Below are 23,450 nucleotides of genomic sequence, written 5' to 3' on the forward strand. Positions count from 1 at the left end.
GAGAAGAGAAGGCAATGATGCAAATTAGAGAAGACGTCATTGGTGAGTTGCTGTATAAAGCAGCACTTTAAACTACATAAATAGATATAGTGCATTGCGTTTTTTACCGTTTTTTCTTTTTTTTTTTTCTTGCTTGTCAACCTCGGTAGCGATGCCCCAAGGAAAAAAATTTTTCCGAGGTGTGCCCCTACCCGAAAAAGGTTGGGAAACACTGGCATAGACAATTGCCTTCAGATGACCCCAAAGATAAAAGTCTAAGGGGGTCAGATCAGGAGACCTTGGGGGCCATTCATCTGGCCCAGGACGACCAATCCACTTTCCAGGAAACTGTTCATCTAGGAATGCTCGGACCTGACACCCATAATGTGGTGGTGCCCCATCTTGCTGGAAAAACTCAGGGAACGTGCCAGCTTCAGTGCATAAAGAGGGAAGCACATTATCATGTAGCAATTTCGCATATCCAGTGGCCTTGAGGTTTCCTTTAATGAAGAATGGACCCACTATCTTTGTACCCCATATACCACACCATACCATCAATTTTTGTTTTCCAACAGTCTTGGAGGGATCCATCCAATGTGGGTTAGTGTCAGACCAATAACGGTGGTTTTGTTTGTTTACTTCACCATTCACATAAAAATTTACCTCATCACTGAACAAAATCTTCTTCGTAAACTAAGGGTCCTGTTCCAATTTTTGTTTTGCCCATTCTGCAGCACCTGAAACTACGGATACTGGAAGCCTGTGCTAGCATTTCTCCTGTGGTGTTGCTATCAGTGTGTGAAGAGTGGGAGAAGAGGGTTGCATTGACAATCCAACACAATGGGCAGCACATTGAACACATTTTATAAGTGGTCAGAAACTTGTAAATAACTCATGAAAGAATACATTTATGTTAAAACCAAGCACATCATTGTTTTACTTGTGAAATTCCCAATAAGTTTGATGTGTCCCTCTGATGACATGACCCTCTTCCTATTGAAAAAACAAAAGTTGGATTCAAAATGGCCAACTTCAAAATGGCCACCATGGTCACCACCCATCTTGAAAAGTTTCCCCCCTCACATATACTAATGTGCCACAAACAGGAAGTTAATATCACCAACCATTCCCATTTTATTAAGGTGTATCTGTTAGGATTCGGCAGGCTGGAGGTGGATCCTCTGTGTCAGAGAGGGATTGGCGTGGACTGTGTCGGTGGACCGGTTCTAAGTTGCTACTGGTTTTCACCAGAGCCCGCCGCAAAGCGGGATGGTCCTGCTGCGCCGGTAGCAACCAGGTCGTATCCACCGGCAACGGCTCAACCTCGCTGACTGCTGAGAAGGCGTGGGACAAAAGGACTAGGCAGAAGCAAGGTCAGACGTAGCAGAAGGTCAGGGCAGGCAGCAAGGATCGTAGTCAGGGGCAACGGCAAGAGGTCAGGAACACTGGAAATGGCAAACACAGTGATAGCTTTCTCAAGGCACAATGGCAACAAGATCCGGCAAGGAAGCGCAGGGGAAGTGACATTAAATGAGCATGGAACAGGTGCAAGCTAATCAGACTGATTGGGCCAGGCACCAATCATTGGTGCACTGGCCCTTTAAATCTTAAAGAGCCGGCGCGCGCACCCTAGGGAGCGGGGCCGCGTGCGCCGGGACAGCACAAACGGGGAACGAGTCTGGTAAGCGGGCCGGAATGCGAATCACGAGCGGGCGCGTCCCGCATCGCGGATCGCATCACGGCTAGGGACATTATCGCAGCGCTCCCGGTCAGCGGGTCTGACCGGGGCGCTGCGAACAGGAGAACGCTGCGAGCGCTCCGAGGAGGAGCGGGAACCTGGAGCGCTTGGCGTAACAGTACCCCCCCCTTGGGTCTCCCCCTCTTTTTGGAACCTGAAAATTTGTGAATTAGGTCCTTGTCGAGAATGTTATCCTCGGATACCCATGACCTCTTCTCAGGACCGCAATTCTCCCAATCTACAAGAAAAATTCTTTTACCTCTTAGCGTCTTAGACGCGAGAATTTCTTTAACCGAGAAGACATCTGAGGACCCGGAGAGAGACATGAAAAGCATTGGGAATACGGAGAGAAGGGGGAAGAAGGAGTTGGTAGGAGACAGGATTGATTTGGCACTTGATTTTAAAGGGTCCAAGATAACGTGGTCCCAGTGTATAACTGGGGACACGGAAGCGGGTATACTTGGCGGAGAGCCACACTTTGTCTCCAGGAACAAAGACAGGAGGAGTTCTTTTTTTGTCGGCATGCTTCTTCATCCGGGATGAGGCCTGTATGAGGGATTTTTGAGTCTCTTTCCGGATGGTGGAGAAGTCCCGGAAAACCTCATCAACAGCAGGCAAACCAGAAGGCGTGGGAGTGGGGAGGGGGGGAAGAGGGTGAAGCTTGGCACGGGGCAGAGTGTTACCAGGACGGGGGCTATGAGGAGGAGACACAGCATAGTCCTGATAGGCCTTTGGGGGACCAGGTAAAGGAGGAGAAACTGAGGTTTGACTGACGGGACTGGGAGCAGACGTGAGGCATTTTTTGTGGCAAGAAGCACCCCAGCTCTTGATCTCCCCGGTGGTCCAGTCAAGGGTAGGAGAGTGGCGTTGGAGCCATGGCAGACCGAGGAGGACTTCAGAGGTGCAGTTGGGCAAAACAAAAAGTTAAATTTTTTCGAGATGCAGTCCAATGCTCATGAGCAGGGGTTCTGTGCGGTAACGCACAGTGCAGTCCAATATTACTCCGTTGATTGAGGAAATGTAGAGTGGCTTGGCGAGACGGGTCACAGGGATGTTGAACTTATTAACAAAAGAGGCCAAAATAAAATTTCCCACAGAACCAGAGTCCAAGAAGGCTACAGCTGAGAAGAAGGAGTTGGCAGAAGGAGAAATCCGTACGGGCACAGTGAGACGTGGAGAAGCAGACCTCAGACCAAGAGGCGCCACTCCCACGTAAGCTGGGTGCGTGCGTGCGTTTCCCAGACGTGGAGGACGAATAGGGCAATCCACCAAGAAATATTCGGTACTAGCGCAGTACAGACATAAATTTTTATCTCTGCGGCGAGTCCTCTCTTCATGGGTCAGGCGAGACTAATCCACTTGCATAGCCTCCTCAGCGGGAGGCACAGGGGTAGATTGCAAAGGATACTGTGAGAGAGGTGCCCAGAGCAGTGTGGTCCATGACAGGGCCTTCCCAGACAGGAGACCACGGCAGAGTCTAGAGTCCCCATCAAATTTGTCCGGCAGGGACAAGCGGAGGTTAGGAGCGGCCGGTCGCTGAGGAGGAGGTGCAGGAGCCGGCGGAGGAGATGGTTGTTGCTGTAGCAGCTGCTGTAGCTGTGACTGAAGTTGTTGGGCGAACAGTCGGGATTGCTGGGCGACCACTGTGAATATATCAGCGAGACTTGGCAGCGGCATCTCAGTGGGATCCATGGCCGGATCTACTGTTAGGATTCGGCAGGCTGGAGGTGGATCCTCTGTGTCAGAGAGGGATTGGCGTGGACCATGTCGGTGGACCGATTCTAAGTTGCCACTGGTTTTCACCAGAGCCCGCCGCAAAGCGGGATGGTCTTGCTGCGGCGGTAGCAACCAGGTCGTATCCACCGGCAACGGCTCAACCTCGCTGACTGCTGAGAAGGCGTGGGACAAAAGGACTAGGCAGAAGCAAGGTCAGACGTAGCAGGTCAGGGCAGGCAGCAAGGATCGTAGTCAGGGGCAACGGCAAGAGGTCAGGAACACTGGAAATGGCAAACACAGTGATAGCTTTCTCAAGGCACAATGGCAACAAGATCCGGCAAGGAAGTGCAGGGGAAGTGAGGTTATATGAGCATGGAACAGGTGCAAGCTAATCAGACTGATTGGGCCAGGCACCAATCATTGGTGCACTGGCCCTTTAAATCTTAAAGAGCCGGCGCGCGCGCGCCGGGACAGCACAAACGGGGAACAAGTCTGGTAAGCAGGCCGGAATGCGAATCGCGAGCGGGCGTGTCCCGCATCGCGGATGGCATCACGGCTAGGGACATTATCGCAGCACTCCCGGTCAGCGGGTCTGACCGGGGCGCTGCGAACAGAAGAACGCTGCGAGCGCTCCGGGGAGGAGCGGGAACCCGGAGCGCTCGGCGTAACAGTATCCATATAAATGGCCCACCCTGTATATCAGTGCAAAATTAAAACTCACAGCATGCCTGGACAAGATGTGGATGTCTGGGCATGCTGGGAGTTGTAGTTTTGAAACAGCAGGTAACACACTGTTTGGAAAACACATGAAGAAAAAAAAAATCTATATATATATATATATATATATATATATATATATATATATATATATACATATATTTTTTTTTCTGTGTTCTCCAAACAGTGTGTGTCATGTTATACATGCATGGTTTGCTTTTATATCCTGTGTCCCTTCTCTGTCCCCTTCATTCTGTTCTCAGTATTGACTCGTCCCCTCCCTTCTCTCTTGTCTTTTTGCTTCATCCTTCATCTCATCCACATGTACCTATTAGCTGCTCACAGCATGATCTTTTGACCTATCCATTTGTTCATCGGTGTATGATCTGCTCAGTTTGGAATAAACTTCATCACAATCTACAAGGTGTCTTTTGGATCAAGTCACTGTCAGCCAATTCAACTAAGATTGAGGTCACTGCTATCTCTTCCCAAACTGTAAGTTTCAGAGATCACACAATGCTTAGACCGGAGAGGCCAAACAGTCAAAAGATCAGTGAAGGGATCTTAGAAGATCAGCCAGATATCGTTCAGAGGATCCTTGCTAGCCATGCATGTATAGCGAGATGTATATGAACACAGGAATATAGCAGCAGAGTGCAAGACTACATACTCCAGCCAGCAAGTAAGTCTCAGCATAAGATTCATCAGTTTCAGCACAGATTGAAGAACTGTTCGTATAACTGCTATTTAATCAGCTTCTACACAGTCTGTGTACAGTGGTCCCTCAAGTTACAATATTAATTGGTTCCAGGACGGCCATTGTATGTTGAAACCATTGTATGTTGAGACCATAACCCTATGGAAACCTGGTAATTGGTTCTGAAGCCCCAAAATGTCATCCAAAAATTGGAAAGAGTGAGGATTAAAGATAAATAAGTAGATAACTAATATAGATAAAGCAAATCCTTACATATAAAAGTAATAAAGATCTGCTGGGAGCTGTAATCACTGTCTATTTCAGTGTTTCCCAAAGAGGTTGCCTCCAGCTGTTGCAAAACTACAACTCCCATCATGCCCGGACAGCCAAGCTGTCCGGGCATGATGGGAGTTGTAGTTTTGCAACAGCTGGAGGCAACCTCTTTGGGAAACACTGGTCTATGTAGAGGACAGGAGCTTCTTCAGGGTCCTGTACAGAACACGCAATGTCCTAAAAAATAGGAAAATGGAGCCGCCCTCACCTGATGCCCAAAGGAGCCGCCAACCCTGGCACAGGTAAAGAGTACAGAACATGTAATATCTCCCTGTACTGTAGGGGGCGCTACCAGACATCAGTCAGTGCGTGCACTTCAGGAATACAGGGGTTTTACCAGTGAAATATCCATTCTGATTGGTCAGTTGTTCCGACCATTGACATGTTTCACAGATCTGGTCTGTCCGTACATTGTATGTTGAGTCTGGATTCAAGTTACAATGATCCAGGAAAGACCATTGTATGTTGAAAATATTGTATGTTGAGGCCATTGTAAGTTTAGGGATCACTGTATTACCCCATGCATTTCTACCTGTAAGTGAATCTAGGCTCTGTATGTGAACCTCTCTTTCTCCTCTTCTCACTGGTTGCCTAGAAAACCTGATCCCATGGCCAGAAGATTGATACATTTCTATGCAAGGACAGAACCTTGTAATTTAACCCTCTGCTGAACATCACGATGCCCCAGCAAGGCAATATACAATCTGAAGAACCTGAACTTCTTTCAGAACAGGAGTCAAATCCTATGAGACACATAAAACAAAAACATTTAGCAAAACCAACTTGGAAAGTTCAAAATCACTATGAAGCTGACAGAGGAACTGCTGAGTAACATCAACCACTTATGGTCTAAGACTATTGAATGCCAATGTTAGCTCTGTCTCAGCAAGCTCATGAGGTACTGCACCTAGAGGGCACTGTTAAGCAATTGAATGCTGCTTATGAGAACTATCAAAAGCTGTCTGCCAAATATGCTGATTTCTTAAAGCGGTACAACACATAAGATTCCATACAAAAATTAAAGGAATGGGATGAGTTCAATCTTGCAAGAGATGATTTAGTAATACAAACAAAGGCAAAAGCAGATGTAAAAATCACACATCTCCATGACTCCAGATCCCATCTCAACACAACTTCTAGGCTCTCCACAGGGGCGTACCTAGAGCATTTGACACCCGGGGCGGACCCTTTGTTTGCCCCCCCCCCGCCCCATACACACACGCACCCCCCCCCCCTTAATTTCACCCCCTTAATTACACCCCTTCACCCTTAATTACACCCTTCCTCTCCCCCCATAATTACACCCCCCTCCCTCCCCTCCCTTCCCCTCCCCCCAGGGGCTGACAGCAATCGGGGCCCCCGGACCAAAAAAAAAGGCAAGGGCGCCTGCTAGGCTCTGCAGCTCGTCAATCTTCTGCCACGCTCCTATTCCACCCAAATCCCACACACAATAAACAAAAAATGTATATATGTAAGAAACACTTTAACGTAGGTAAATTTCCATGACCAATAATACTGGTATACAAGGAGTAAATATATACCACCACTCAATAACTGGATAATACGGCCATATTGTACTGAATAAAACCACTATATACAGACCAGTATACTATACAGGATCTGTATACAATATAAGTGATTATATACAGGACCATATGGCGGTAGATATCAGCTGTACACAGGATGTGTATATCATATAAGTGATTACAGTTACATTTTGGGACTCACAATTACGTCTTTTCTGTTCAGCGGCGTCCTCTTTCCTTTTCTTCTCCATCCGGATAAGACCGCCATGTGGATCTCTTAACATCTGCAGGAAAAACATGTCAGACTCTGCATATATTCAGTGCCCTCCTCTACATAATCTTCCTATCTATAGGCCCACAAATTGTAAAAATGCCCTCCTTGGTGTCCTGCACAGTAAAAGGGCAGGTAGGTAGGTAGCCAGGTACCCCCCTCTTTCCCATAGGTATATGCAGAGTTACACTCCCCCCCCCCCTCTTTCCCATAGGTATATGCAGAGTTACACGTCCTCTCTTTCCCATATGTATATGCAGAGCTACGCTACACCCTCCCTCTTTCCCATAGGTATATGCAGAGTTACACCCCCCTCTTTCCCACAGGTATATGCAGAGCTACACCCCCCTCTTTTCCATAGGTATATGCAGAGCTACACCCCCCTCTTTTCCATAGGCATATGCAGAGTTACACCCCCCCTCTTTCCCATAGGCATATGCAGAGTTACACCCCCCCCCTTTCCCATAGGCATATGCAGAGTTACACCCCCCTCTTTCCCATAAGAATATGCAGAGTTACACCCCCTTCTTTCCCATAGGCATATGCAGAGTTACACACACCCCTCTTTCCCATAGGCATATGCACAGTTACACCCCCCCCCCTTTCCCATAGGAATATGCAGTTACACCCCCCCCCTTCTTTCCCATAGGAATATGCAGAGCTACACCCCCCTCCCTCTCTTCCCCATAGGTATATGCAGAGCTACACCCCCCTCCCTCCCTTCCCCATAGGTATATGCAGAGCTACATCCCCCTCCCTCCCTCCCTTCCCCATTGGTATATGCAGACCTACACCCCCCTCCCTCCCTTCCCCATAGGTATATGCAGACCTACACCCCCTCCCTCCCTTCCCCATTGGTATATGCAGACCTACACCCCCCTCCCCATAGGTATATGCAGACCTACACCCCCTCCCTTCCCCATAGGTATATGCAGACCTACACCCCCCTCCCCTCCCCATTGGTATATGCAGACCTACACCCCCCCTCCCTTCCCCATAGGTATATGCAGACCTACACCCCCTCCCTTCCCCATAGGTATATGCAGACCTACACCCCCCTCTCTCCCTTCCCCATAGGTATATGGAGACCTACACATCCCTCCCTCCCTTCCCCATAGGTATATACAGACCTACAACCCCCCATCCCTCCCTTCCCCATAGGTATATGCAGACCTACACCCCCCCTCCCCATATGTATATGCAGACCTACACCACCCCTCCCCTCCCCATAGGTATATGCAGACCTACACCCCCCCTCCCCTCCCCATAGGTATATGCAGACCTACACCCCCCTTCCCTTCATTCCCCATAGGTATATGCAGACCTACACCCCCCCCCCTTCTTAGGTATATGCAGGGTTAAAAAAAAAAAAGGATGCTCACCTGATATCCCACGCAGCGATCTCCTCAGCAGGGGCCCACATCTTCTCCCCTCCATAGTACAGGCGCCGATGAGTGACGTCACCGGCGCCTGTACTGCGTGCTGCATGGGGGCGGAGGTCACATCTCCTCTGTGTAGCTGCATCTCACACAGAGGGGACACCTTCTCCTATATATGCGTGTATCGCGCATACAGGAGAATGTAGCGCTGTCTGCTGGGGATCTGGTCCCAGATCCTCAGCAGTGGCGGCGGCGGGTCAGTCCGCCCCTGGCACCCCCCTTGTGAGTGGCGCCCCCCTTGGTACGCCACTGGCGCTTCACAAGATGTTCCAAATCCTTACAATCAACATCTTCTAAACTCAGCCAACAAGTCATCAAAGCCCGCACTGATGCAGAAGCATCTAAAATCCAGGCTGCCTTCACCCAAGAGAAAGCAGAGATGGAAGCTGAAGCTGCATGGAAGAAAGCACAGATGGAAGTTTTGGAAAAACAATGTGAGCATGCCAAACACATCGCAAGACTAAGAGTCTTAGAACAGGCCGCTAGTGACACTGAAAGAGCTATCAGCAGCAGTCACTCTGTTATATCTTACACAGAACTCCATCACTTATGTCATAACAACCAAAGCACTCAACCAATGCATTTTATCTGCACCTACTGCACTTCCTCAAGCAGTGGAAACTGGTATGGACAGAAAAGACTTTCTACATTACTATGGCACTAACCAGTTACCCCCCCCCCCCCCCCTAACACACCCACTACTATACAGCTATAAACCAACACACCATTGTACTGTACGCCAGATCCAGTGTTGAACGCCTTAGCACCATCTTATGTTCCCAAGTCACTCAACATCAGTGTATCGGCCACTGCAACTAACCACCTTCAACCGTATACCCAAAGTCTGAAAACGCAGTCATGTCACAGTTTGCTAAATATATGCTTTGCAGAAAGCTCACTAGGACGGGCCTCACCAAGTTTGATGACAAACCTGAAAATTACAGAGGCTGCAAATTCACCTTTAAAGCCACCATCAGCGAGTTAGATATCACTGCTGCAGAAGAACTGTATCTACTCATCATGTGGCTAGATCCCCAGTCTGCTGAACGTAACAAAAGACTAAAAACAGTTTACACTTCCAATCCTGCTGCCGGTCTCGACGCTGCTTGGGACAGACTTGAACGTAGATTTGGCAGCGTTGAGGCCATAGAAGATGTCTTATTCAAAAGGTTGCAAGGCTTCCCAAGGATTACCGCTAAAGACAAACTAAAGCTTCAAGAACTCAGTGATCTCCTACTACAGCTTCAACTTGCTAAAGCTAATACCCACCTACCTGGGCTCAGTTACTACGAAACTCTGCATGCATTATCCCTATTGTCCTTAAGCTACCATATAGCATTCAAGAAAAAATACAGAGTTGCTTTTCCTCCCTTTTCCTATTTCGCAGACTCTAAGAATGACCCAAGTTTCTTCTACGGCGACTGTAACCCACTCAGTCCACTGTCTCCAGGAGTTGCAAACACACATATAACGCACAGAGACCGCAGGGGTCCAGTATCAGTGAAGTGGACTGATGTTTATCCAACACCTGCTACAGTTCTTCAAAAGACTGGGCAAAACAAGAAACTTGAGGATCCAAATCGCCAATGTTCCATACATAACAAGCCACATCCACTCAAGAAATTCATCAGCTTCAAAAAGAAACATCTACAAGAACTTAAGGAACTTTTAAAGGAATTTGGAATTTGTTTCAGATGCTATGCCGCCACAGAACACGTTGCAAAAAACTGTAAGGCCATCATTAAATGCATGGAATGCGGTAGTGACAACCAAGTACAAGCCCTTCATCTGTACCAACACAGTTCTACTCCATCCACAGACATCCCTCCTGAGGCAAAGCATGGCGGGGAGCACATTGAACGAACAGCTGCCTCCACCCCAATTTTCTCTACATGCACTGAAGTCTGTGGGGAAGGACTTTGTGAGAAATCCTGTGCAAAGATATGCTTGGTTTGTGTATACTAGAGATGAGCGAACTTACAGTAAATTCGATTCGTCACAAACTTCTCGGCTCGGCAGTTGATGACTTATCCTGCGTAAAGGTGGATACATTCCTAGGAAAGAGTCTCCTAGGACTGTATCCACATTTTCCAGCCCAATGGAGCACCTGAAAGCTGAACTAATTTATGCAGGAAAAGACATCAACTGCCGAGCCGAGAAGTTTGTGACAAATCGAATTTACTGTAAATTCGCTCATCTCTAGTGTATACTCAAAGGACCATAAGACTGTATGCCATTCTTGACGATCAGAGTAACCGATCTCTTGCAAGCACAAGGTCCTTTGATCTGTTAGGCATAGCAGGAGAGGCTCTACCTTATACCCTGGGTACTTGTACAGGTATTACAGAAGTCTTGGGTAGAAGAGCCAGTGGCCTCATAGTTGCTCTTCTCAATAGCAACATAGAAATACCCTTGTCCACTATCATCGAGTGTAATCAGATCCCAACTAACAAGGATGACATCCCTACTCCTGAAGCTGCCCTACGCATTCACACTTGAAGGACATAGCTAACCAAATACCAGCCTTTGATGAAAATTCTGATATCCAGCTGTTACTTTAGAGAGACATTCTAAGAGTGCACAAGGTTTGCCAGCAAATCAACAGCCCACATGATGCACCTTATGCCCAGCATCTGGATCTAGGCTGGGTCATCATAGGCAACCTCTGCCTTAGAAAGGTCAAGAAACCTTTCTCAGTTTCTTCCTTTGAAACACACGTTCTGTCAAATGGACGCATTACTTGTTACCCAAATCCTCAACATCACTACAGTGTGAAAGAAAAGCTGTGTGAAAAAGGTACGCAAGAGTGTATCACACTAGATGATAGGAAAGCATTTGTCTTCCGGGATGACAACATTGGTAACACAGTGTTTGAATTGACCACAAGAGACAATGAGTTAGCAGCCACGATGGAAGACAAGGAATTCTTGAGAACCATGAGCAAAGAGTTCTACCAAGATGATTCCAACAGCTGGGTGGCACCGCTAACGTTTTGCACCCCAAAGAATAGGATTCCTAACAATAGATAATATGCAGATTCACGGTTTATCTCTTTAGAGTGCAACCTGAACCATAAACCGGAGATGAAGAAGCATTTTGTCGACTTTATGCAGAAGCTATTTGAGGGAGATCATGCCTAGCCTGCACCCCTTCTTACACAAGAAGAGGAATGCTGGTACTTACCATGTTTTGGTGTCTACCATCCTCGCAAGCCTTACCAGATTAGGTTGGTCTTCGACTCAAGTGCTTGTTATGAAGGCGTTTCTCTCAATGACAATCTTCTCACTGGGCCTAACCTGAACAACAACCTCCTAGGAGTCTTACTCCGCTTTAGACAAGAACTAATTGCCATTATGTCCGACATCCAACAAATGTTTCAATGTTTCATCGCCCATGAAGACAATAGAAACTTCCTCAGGTTCAGATGGTAACTCAATAATGATGTCAATGACAAGGTTACAGACTATCGGATGAAAGTACACGTTTTTGGTGATAGTCCCTCCCCTACTGTTGCCATTTATGGACTGAGGAAAACAGCCCAAGAAGGCAAACAAGAGTTTGGGTCTGATGCACATCAGATTGTGGAAAGGAACTTCTACACAGACAACGCTCTCAAGTCTCTACCTAAGGAGGAAGAAGCCATTGACCTTCTCACCAGAACTCAGAACATGCTCACTACTGCCAACCTCCAACTACACAAAATCATCTCCAACAGCAATGAGGTTATGACAACATTTACTTCTGATAATCATGCCATCAGTGCTAAGGAATTCAAATTCCAACTAGAGTCTGACCTTACCCTCACTCAACGCAGTCTTGGATTGCTGTGGGATGTTAAACAAGACGTGTTCACATTTAAAAAATCAGTCTGTGACAAGCCCTTCACAAAATGTGGAGTACTGTCTGCAGTAAACAGTATCTACAATCCTTTGGGATTTATAGCACCCTTTACTTTACAGGGCAAGATATTACTCAGGGAACACTGACTGGGATACCCCTTTGCCTAAAGAGAAACAGCAAAGGTGGGAATCCTGGAAGCAGTCTCTCCAGGCATTGGAAGAGTTAAAGATACCACGATCTTACACTCTTGCATCCTCCAAGAATGCCACCAGACTAGAGATCCATGTCTTCTCTGATGCATCAGAGTAGAAGAAAATGGCAAGTCAGTAAACCTGACCAGCAAGCCGGGGACATAGTGATCCTGAAAGAAAGGGATGCTAATTGTTACAATTGGACTATGGTCTTATTACAAAGACTATTCCAAGTAATGACGGCAAGGTGCGGAAAGTAGAAGTTAAAGTAAGGAAACAAGGTTCTGCAAGACACTACTTCAGATCCATAAACGAGCTGGTACTGCTTCTACCTAAACAGGAAGATGAACCCCTCACTCCGACCTGATGCGGAGAGAGATGTTCCAGAAGAAGAAACCTCTATTATCCATGGACTTTGATCTACACAGTTTGGAATAAACTTCATCACAATCTACAAGGTGCCTTTTGGATCAAGTCACTGTCAGCCAATTCAACTAAGAGACTGCTATCTCTTCACAAACTGTAAGTTTTAGAGATGACACTTTCAATGCTTAGACTGGAGAGGCAGAACAGTGTGTGCCAGCCAGGCCCGTCGCTACCGGACCGGCAAACCAAGCAATTGCTTGGGGCCCCGAGCTGGCTGGGGGGCCCCAAGCTGAGCCGGTGCTTGCCCGTCCTGTAGCGACGGGGCACTTCGGGGGGCCCACACATTTCAATGAAATTACCTTTTTGTATAAAGCGTGAGGGGAAAAATTCAAACCGGCATCGGACAGGTCAGGGCCTGATTGGAGTAGAGACGTCACATGCCCCGCGCAGGCACACACGTCTACGCCAATCACCTGACCTGTCCCTGCTTACGTCCCCACACGAACCTCCAGCATCCTCTGTGCAGTGACAGGAGCAGCAGCAGACTCACGCCACTGCAACGATCCCCGGCAGGGTAAGTAAACTGGCGCGGGGCGTGGGGGGCGGGGGGGGGGAAGATTGTATGGTGGTTAGGGGACTGCAATGGTGATGAGGTGTGTGTGTGGGGGGGGGTATGGGGGTCATGAGAGATGCAGGGGGGGGTATGGGGGTCATGAGAGATGCAGGGGGGGTATGGGGGTCATGAGAGATGCAGGGGGGATATGGGGGTCATGAGAGATGCAGGGGGGGTATGGGGGTCATGAGAGATGCAGGGGGGGTATGGGGGTCATGAGAGATGCAGGGGGGGTATGGGGGTCATGAGAGATGCAGGGGGGTATGGGGGTCATGAGAGATGCATGGGGGGTATGGGGGTCATGAGAGATGCAGGGGGGTATGGGGGTCATGAGAAATGCAGGGGGGTATGGGGGTCATGAGATATGCAGGGGGGGTATGGGGGTCATGAGAGATGCAGGGGGGGTATGGGGGTCATGAGAGATGTAGGGGGTATGGGGGGTCATGAGAGATGCAGGGGGGTGTTATGGGGGTCATGAGAGATGCAGGGGGTGTTATGGGGGTCATGAGAGATGCAGGGGGGTGTTATGGGGCTCATGAGAGATGCAGGTAGGGGTGTTATGGGAGTCATGAGTGATGCAGGTAGGGGTGTTATGGGGTCATGAGAGATGCAGGGGGGTGTTATGGGGGTCATGAGAGATGCAGGGGGGGTGTTATGGGGGTCATGAGAGATGCAGGGGGGGTGTTATGGGGGTGATGAGAGGTGCAGGGGGGGTGTTATAGGCGTGATGAGAGGTGCAGTTTTTTTTTTTATTGGGGTGATGAGAGGTGCAGGGGGGGTGTTATGGGGGTGATGAGAGGTGCAGGGGGGTGTTATGGGGGTGATGAGAGGTGCAGGGGGGTGTTATGGGGGGGATGAGAGGTGCAGGGGGGTGTTATGGGGGTGATGAGAGGTACATGGGGGGTGTTATGGGGTGATGAGAGGTGCAGGGGGGTGTTATGGGGGTGATGAGATGTGCAGGGGGGGTGTTATGGGGTGATGAGAGGTTGGGGGGAGTTATAGTAATGATGAGGAGAGGTTTGGCGGGGGCGTTATAGGGGTGATGAGGACACAGAGGATAAGAGGGTGTGTGTATATATATATATATATATATATATGATGTGTATGCATGTGTGGCAGTATTGTATTCAGTGGATACAGTGTGTGGCAGTATTATATTCAGGGTACAGTGTGTGGCAGTATTATATTCAGGGTACAGTGTGTGGCAGAATTATATTCAGGGTACAGTGTGGGGCAGTATTATATTTAGTGGGTACAGTGTATAGCAGTATTTTATTCAGGGTACAGTGTATGGCAGTATTATATTCAGGGTACAGTGTGGGCAGTATTTTATTTAGGGTACAATGTGGGGCAGTATTTTATTTAGGGTACAGTGTGGGGCAGTATTTTATTTAGGGTACAGTGTGGGGCAGTATTATATTTAGGGTACAGTGTAGAACAGTATTATATTTAGGGTACAGTGTATAGCAGTATTATATTTAGTGGGTACAGTGAATAGCAGGATTATATTTAGTGGGTACAGTGTATGGCAGTATTATATTTAATGGGTACAGTGTGTGGTAGTATTATATTCAGTGTACAGTGTGTGGCAGGATTATATTCAGGGTACAGTGTATAGCAGGATTATATTCAGGGTACAGTGTATAGCAGTATTATATTCAGGGTACAGTGTGGGGCAGTATTATATTCAGGGTACAGTGTGGGGCAGTATTATATTCATGGTACAGTGTGTGGCAGGATTATATTCAGGGTACAGTGTATGGCAGTATTATACTCATGGTACAGTGTGTGGCAGGATTATATTTAGGGTACACTTTCTGGCAAGGTTATAATGATTACTGTCTTCATGCAGAGGATGAGGATCTGCTGACAGTGAGGAGCCAATGATGTCTGGATGTCAGACTCTGCAGAGATGGAGCTGGAGGAAGACCTGGTCTCTGGACCAGATGGAGAAGAAAAGATAACAGAGAAGATATCACTCAAGTCAGAAGACGTCACTCAGGTCACTGATATCATTGTATATTCTCCTGACTGTCCCATCAGAGCTGTAGTCACTTGTTAGTTCTGCAGTGATGATGGGTAAAACTGTGTTCAATCTGTGTCTCTCCAGCTGTTACAAAACTACAACTCCCATTGCCAGAGGCTCTTCAGACATAATGGGAGTTTTAGCTTTCCAACAGCTGGAGAACCACTTCAACCGAGGTGATCAATGGGGGTCTCAGCAGTCAAACCCCCACCAAAAAATATGGCCCGGGGGGGGTCTGGACAGGGGGTATGGGTAGGGAACACTGCTGCACCTAATGTGGGGGGAACTCTGCTGCACCTAATGTGGGGGGAACTCTGCTGCACCTAATGTGGGGGGAACTCTGCTGCACCTAATGTGGGGAGAACTCTGCTGCACCTAATGTGCGTCGTATTGACGTTCGCTCACGTTGCGCTCCCAGAATTCAAGGGCTGGCGTTACTATGTCCTGACGCTGGCCCTAAAGAGTGACGTGCGTGAACATCAAGGGGGGGGGGGGGCCTCCATGTCCATTTTGCTTGGGGCCCCCAAATTCCTTCAAACGGCCCTGGTGCCAGCTGTTTCAAAACTAAAACTCCCAGCATGCCCAGACATCAATATCCTGTCCGGGCATGCTGGGAGTTGTAATTTTGCAAAAATCTATCTAAACACTGTTTTGTAAACACTGATACATATATATATATATATATATATATATATATATATATATATATATGTAAATTGACAATAAAGTAACACGTCCAAGATAGCCGGTGATGTGAAGCTGCACTGTGGCAGCAGCACACGCACAGTAGCCAGTAATACAGAGCAGGGAGGTGGAGGTAAGAAATGTGTATTGAAGAGCCTGTTCAGAATTGTCCGGAGATCTGAGGGGAGGAGCGGACGGAAAGTTGTCCAGGGTGCATGGAACTCCATCACAGTGGCCCTAGAATAAATGACGAGGGTGGGGGAGGGGGGTGAAGTTAGGCCGCCGCTGTGATAAATGCGGCACTAGGTCTGGGCCATATTGGCCTAGTGACAGATACACCACTACATATCACATACAGAGAAAAAAAACTATACATATACACACACATGTGTAATCACAAATACACACACATATATCATGTGTATATACATGCGCATGTACACACACAACACACTATAAATGCATGTAAGATAAATAGTTCACATCACACATGTTCACACACTAGATCAGTGTTTCCCAACCAGGGTGCCTCCAGCTGTAGCAAAACTACAACTCCCAGCATGCCTGGACAGCCTCTGGCTCTTGCTGAGGGCAGAGAATACTTTAGCAGCTATGTGTTGATAGCCAGATTCTGTGCTTCATGGAGCCTCCAGGCTATCACACCCATCGGCCGACGGGCAGATACACTGTGTGAATCTACCAGCAGGAGGGGCAGGATGAGCTGGTGGGGGGGTTGTTAAAGAAGCCCGGCTTTTCCCTGCCAGAACTAAATGAATGGCCTCTGCTGAGAGCTTTTAAGAAGAAGCGAGGCTCACTTCTAAATAATGCTTGTTGTACCCCCACACATTCCCCGTGCCGCAAACACTGTAACAGCCTGCAGGGGGCCCCCTGGGGGATGGGGCCCTGGGCAATTGCCCGGTTTGCCCCGCCTTAACGCCAGCCCTGGGTACCAGCAAACTCAACACTTTGCTGACACTCTGGTGCACCAAATAAACGAAGGGCCCTTGTTGTCTAGCCATTGTATAGGAGTGCAGGGGATTGTGGAGTGTTAGCAGTAAGGAATATGTTTTGCCAAATGGTGAGGTTCTGTAAAATAGCAAATTCCAGGTAATCTGGTTCGCTTAGCAAGGAAAAAGTAATAAAGTTTTTAAGTAAATAAATTTAAAAAAATTACAGGACAGGAGCACTAAACGTCTGGGCCCATGGGCAGTGTCTCATTGCCGGGTCGGAACATACATGTGTTGGCCAGCCAAAAGCTAACATGCATCTTTAAAAAAAAATCTTTAAATCAAAATTAAAGAGTTCAGTACAACAACAAAAAAATACATCAGGAAAAACATAAATATAGAAATAACACAATGTATAATCAATATAAATGCAGACGTTTGTGTGCAGTCGCATAATAATACTCAGCATAGAATTACAGAACGAGAGTAGAACACTCCTTATCCAGATTCACTCTACTGCTTCGTCTGGGCTGGCAAGTCACCTCAGGTTACACCTAATGTTTTAGATAGATCAGGCACAGACTTTCTTAGAACCACTGCTTTTAAACAAAAGCTATAATAATAGGATAGCATTTTTCTAAATCTATTGTGTGTGCCCTGCACCTCTTTCTTATCACTCTTAGTCTATGTGCCTCCCTGTAATCAGCTGAAATTTCAGATTATCTCCCTCCTCCTTCTGAATCCCCATCTTGTCCCCTGCCACACAGCAAGAAGTGGGTGGGTAAGAGGAGGGACAGGGGGCACCTGTGGCAGCACTCGCCTTCATTGCTTGATCCCTATTTCTTTTTTAGAAAGACCAAAAAAAAGACCTTTGGGAAAATCTCAGTTTAGGTGTCAAAGACAACATCTGTTTTGTATCCAGAGGAACTCGCTTATACAGAATCAGCTTTTTCATCATTTAACTTGAAGGTAAGTAAAACAGTGATTGGATGAAGTCATGATTCTTGTATACAATGTGGCAGAGCTACATATGTTGTATTGAGAGTTAACGGTTTGTTTTGTGTATGAGTTAACTGGGAGAATGCATTATGTTTATCTGCAGTCCTGATGAAATGCATGATAGCTCTCCGTCACTGACCCACTCAGCTCTGCTACATCTCTGCTGTATTTTCCACAATTTACTCCAAATACTAGAAGTGTGTCTCTGTTACATGATGTGTATTTAGCAATCATATAAGCAAAACAAAAAAAAACAATAAATGCACATTATGTCAAAAAGAATGTAAACTTTCAGAATTTTTGTAAATTACACACAAATCTTGTTGATATAGCTCTATGAGAAAAAAAGGTAAGGTCTTACATATGCACAGATGAAGTAGAGCTAAGTTTTTCAACAAGGAAAATCACTGGCAAGTGCTTTTACACATTCTCTCTCTCTCTATATATATATATATATATATATGTATGTATATATATATATATATATATACATAATGCTATAATATAAACTTATACAACTATGTTCCTTAATTATAACTTAATACCGTTAAATGTTAACTGTGACATATGACATTTTAAATATTGTATATGTTGTATAGTACATATTGGTGAGGAGCTTTTGTCAGACATTTTACGAAATATATAGGTAGCAGTACTAAATTTATCAAGGCTGTATTCTGGTTTGTAACATACTATACCACAGATAACACACTTAAATTAGAATGTGTTGTAGTAAGTCACATATTCAGCTCTGTATTTTATTAAAGTATGATTAAGCCCTAGCAATGATAAAGGGAAATGTGCATTAAAATAAGAGAAATAGAGAAGTAGAGAAATATTCTTTGCTCACTTAAATATCATGACTAAAGACCTAGACATTAGTTACTGGTGTTTTTTAATGTCCGCCTGACTTGAGATATACAGTATATTGGCAAAAAAGGACATTGACAGTTGTGGGCTTCATACATACACCACTAGGTATTTACCAGATAAACAGCAATTTATATAATAGGCTAAAATGTATTCTAGTATAATGTAAACTACTGTAAACAAAAAATATCCTTACAAACTTGTGCCCTCTAAATACTGTCAGCCACCATAATATATATACAGACACAGAACGCTTGTTCCCGTAGATCATTACTTCAATAGAATTGCTTTGCAACCACATGAACCAATAGGCAAAGCAGCCCCCCCCCCCCCCCCGTCCTCTGCAGTTACCAAATTTGAAAGTAAAGTCTCACTTTAATAACTCCTTTTTATCCCATTAGTCACATTAGTGCCAACCTCTCCCAAAAGTCACAGCAGTATCAACCTTCCCCAATAGTCACAGTGCTCCAGTAGCAGAGCCCTCAATTTCCCCCGTAGTCAACCCCACTTTGAGCTCCCTATGTCACATTAAGGCTTCTCTCTCCGGTCATTTTAATCTTGTTTACAGGAAAGTTCCTGCTCCTTTTTTACTTGGTCACCGCAAGGCTTTTGTGAGCGGTCTGCTATGTGTTATGGTGAATTAATACTAGAAATAGCATTGAATCACTCTTCTAAAGCTTTCTGCTATGGAGTGTAATACAGGCAACAATGGATAGAAAAATACAATATAAACAACGCACTTCAGTCTGGGCGGCATGCTGGCTTGGTTGCAAGCACCGTCTGCTTGTAGGACCAGGATCCTGGATTTGAACCTGACCAAGGACCATATCTGCATGAAGTTTGTATGTTTCCACGGGTTCCATCCAACACTATATTGCTAGATTTATTGGCTTCATATAAAATTGGTCCAAATGTACATGTTTGAGATAGAGAAATTAGATTGTAAATCTTGGGCTTCTTTCAGATGGCCATAGTCTGAGTGTTTTTGCCCATATTACAGACACAATGCTATAACTCTGGTTCTGATAAACTACGAGAAGCTTAAGTGTTGCTTCCTTAAAGGGTTTATTCAGAAATAGAAAAGCAGAGCTAATTTCTTCTAAAATCAGCACCACACCTGTCCTCAGGTTATGTGTGGTATTACAACTTGGTTCCATTCACTTCAAAGGAACTGATCTAGAAAACCACACCCAACCTGTAGACCAATGTGGTGCTGATTTTGGAAAAAATCTACTTTGTGCTGGGTAACCCCTTTAATATATCCATGTCACTAGCATCTGTAAGAGATTAATCATTTCAGTAGAGCACCGTTGATTATATAAAATCAATAGGTAATAATAAAAATATATGAAAATAACTTAGACTTCATAACCTGGTATTCTAAAATCCTGGGAAAGATAACCACCATAAGTATAATATTATTTTAATATAACTGGACAGAAAGGCTTTTGTTTACAATTGCACGAGCAACTGAGCAAATCAGATATCCTTCTGGCTTAAAAAGACTTTCTGCCTCCCCTGAGCTGGAGCTTTCCCTCAGCTGTTTCTGACCTTCTTACAACTGACTAAGCTGACAATCACCTGATCGCTTTGTACAGAATTCCCTCCCGGCTCAGCCTTGTCTGCCAGTTTATACCGTACTTCTGGCTCTCTGTAATGACATCTTTTCTGTCCAGAGAATAGACTTGCCTTGTGAAATTAACATCCATGCAAAAATCTCTTGGGTATCTAAAATCTGACTAAAGTGTATTTCTATGAGCCAGGGCTTTACGTCAATTGTCTGTACCTTTTAGCATAACTGTATTAAAAAAGTATACCATGACATACACTTTCTTACTGCATTTAATTGCAGATGTACACAACGTTATAGGAATACAGCTGCATGCTTCATGTTTGAAATATAATTATATATTATGGACAATGTGCACACATTGCATTGTATTGCCTTTATAAGAAATATACTAAAAAACTGCACATTCAAATCAAACTGCCCACTGAAGTACACAATAATTCAACATTGAATCTCTTTGCAGCCCACTTGTCAGCTTTGGCGTAAAGACAAGGTCAAGATCAGCAGAGCTATCTCATATGCACAGACAGCAGAGGATTTAAATACAGCTGTGTTGTATGCCTATGTAAGGTAGGATAGTAAGACTACAAATACAGATTAAGCTCTGTCTACATCTTCTTGTCATTTCCTGGTCTCTGGGAAAGAGGGCTCTACTACAGGAGATTCCTATTACTTTATCAACAATTTTCATACCATTAATTTTTACTGTTTGCAGCTACCATAAAGCACACACACTCTCTGCTATACAATATATTGTTACAAAAAATAAATACAGAAATCAACCAAGGTATCAGGGTAAAGCACACACTACAGCGTTGCATTGAGGTGCCAAGTGTTTACCAGTGAAATTGCTTTTGGAGGGCCCAGCATATAGTAAATGCACATGAAAATATTACCTGATCACTTAAGCCTTATGCATACGAACACATGCTCTTACCATCATTGATTGACTAGGCAATGACAATGCGATCATCATGATGTAATAGAAAGTCATGGTCTGCTTACCACCTAAGGCCTTTGCAGTGCTCTTATGTTAAGGTGTGGTAAGGGGTTAACCCCCTTATTGTTGCAGCTAATTTAGTTTTTTTCCCTTCGTTCTAAGAGTCAGTAGTTATAGGTGTGCACATGGGGTGTGCTATCTATAGGGGGCATATGTACAGGGGAGGACTACCTATACACAGTGGTAAACTACCCACAGGGGGGAATTAACTATAGTGGGACCCATCTATAGGGGAAAACTACCTACATGGGACAACTACAACTAGGGGGTCCTATCAATAGGGGGACTACCTGTAGGGAGACCTATACACAGGGGTAAACTACCTAAAAGAAGGAACTACCTATAGGGGGACCCATCTACAGGGGAGATTACCTATAAGGGGATCTATATATAGGGAAAACTACCTATACGGGACTACCTATAAGGGAATCTAATAATGTATGCATAAAACTGGCACTGTGCTAGGACTTTTGGTCCCAATCAGGTGCTCTGTGCCCCCAAAGGCTAGACTTCACAGCCTATCCAAAACATGTATCCACAAGTAGACCAAGTTACATGTGCAACATTTTACTCTCACAATATATCTAGATATATAGATAAATATAGTTGTGGTCAGATTACATGTACCGTAAATGGAGTGTACCACTTGGGTGAATGAATAGGCCTGAAGTGTGCCTGGCCGGCCGTGAAGGGTATCCTCAAGAAGGGGGATACCCTAAGAGTGACTGTAGAGAAAAAGGGGGAAGGAGGGTGGGAACATCATGCACGCTGATGACAGCCCCCACCCCCAGTGGATCAGGTGTGTATTTGAAGACCAGACTCCACCCATAAATCAGGTTAACTTAAGTAAGTTAACCTTTACTTGTGGTCAGATTACATGTACCGTGAGTGGAGTGTACCACTTGGGTAAATGAATAGGCCTGAGGTATGCCTGGCTGGCCATGAAGGGTATCCTAAAGAACGGGGCAAAACACATCAGTTAGGTAATGTAATGAATTAATGGTTAAGCGAAATATACGTCATATGAACCTAAGATGACAGACAAAAATACTCCAGTTGAGAGCTGGAGGTTGGAACATGTCTATAGAATAGAGCGATAACAGTGCACTAACGTACTTAACATAAAAGTGATAACTGATAAGAGAGAAGCCCCTACCTCGAGGCTGATCCAACCGTTAGGGAGCTGAAGCCAAGATGGAATTCTGGATGTACCACTTGGCACTATTAACCCATAACGCCTACTAGAATGGTACTATCAGGGTAAGCATGGAAAGAAGGTAACCCAAGTGACTGAGATATGTAATGTCGGAGAAGTGCTAGATATAGCATTATATAGGTTGTGCCAAAAGAGGGAAATAGATGTTGAAATTTGCCAAGGGTCCCATGCTACACATTAGTAACTTATTGAACCATGCCATGCATAAGATGTTAACAACAGAAAGTCCCGCATAGACAATACATAAAAGGACAAGACATACTTAACCTGAGGTTTTTGTGTACCAGTAAGGCAGTATCCTCATACTTGCAGTCGTAAATAAAATTATTCCTGCTGCGCCCTGAGACTTATCACAAAAGAAAGATAACATGACCAGCAGATTAGGAAGACCAATAGGGTTAAATTTCCCAACGACAGGTACACGCTTGACAAGACGTGAACATACATAACAAGAGGCTCAACAGCTATACTCACACCGAAGAACTTGACACTAAGACATGTAAAACTGAGATCACAATCAGACGCATTAGTAATAGTAAACATAAGAGGAAGATAGAGATGACAACGACATGAGGCTCGTGCACTGACAGTGCAATCTGCCTCGGACAGAAACGTATTTAACACAGAAAGAAACAGAAACAGCAACAAGAGGCTTGTGGATACACAAGCAATCTGCCTCTAACAGGGGCGTATGTAATGTACAAAACAAATG

At 45.5% G+C, this 23,450-nt stretch overlaps 1 protein-coding gene across 3 annotated transcripts in view; it reads left to right on the forward strand.

The window, feature by feature from the left end:
- Positions 1–23,450, forward strand: part of GPRIN2 (G protein regulated inducer of neurite outgrowth 2) — a 156,313-nt gene that overhangs the window by 53,896 nt on the left and 78,967 nt on the right. For 2 of the 3 annotated variants that reach the window (XM_056530899.1, XM_056530900.1), the window contains exons 2-3: positions 17,935–18,052; positions 20,986–21,092. The gene's annotated coding sequence lies outside the window, so the exon portion shown is untranslated. The remainder of the gene's footprint in view (positions 1–17,934; positions 18,053–20,985; positions 21,093–23,450) is intronic. The other variant, XM_056530902.1, reaches the window with a different exon arrangement.

The sequence above is a fragment of the Hyla sarda genome, chromosome 7, assembly GCF_029499605.1.
Source record: "Hyla sarda isolate aHylSar1 chromosome 7, aHylSar1.hap1, whole genome shotgun sequence".
NCBI classification, from domain to species: Eukaryota; Metazoa; Chordata; class Amphibia; order Anura; family Hylidae; genus Hyla; species Hyla sarda.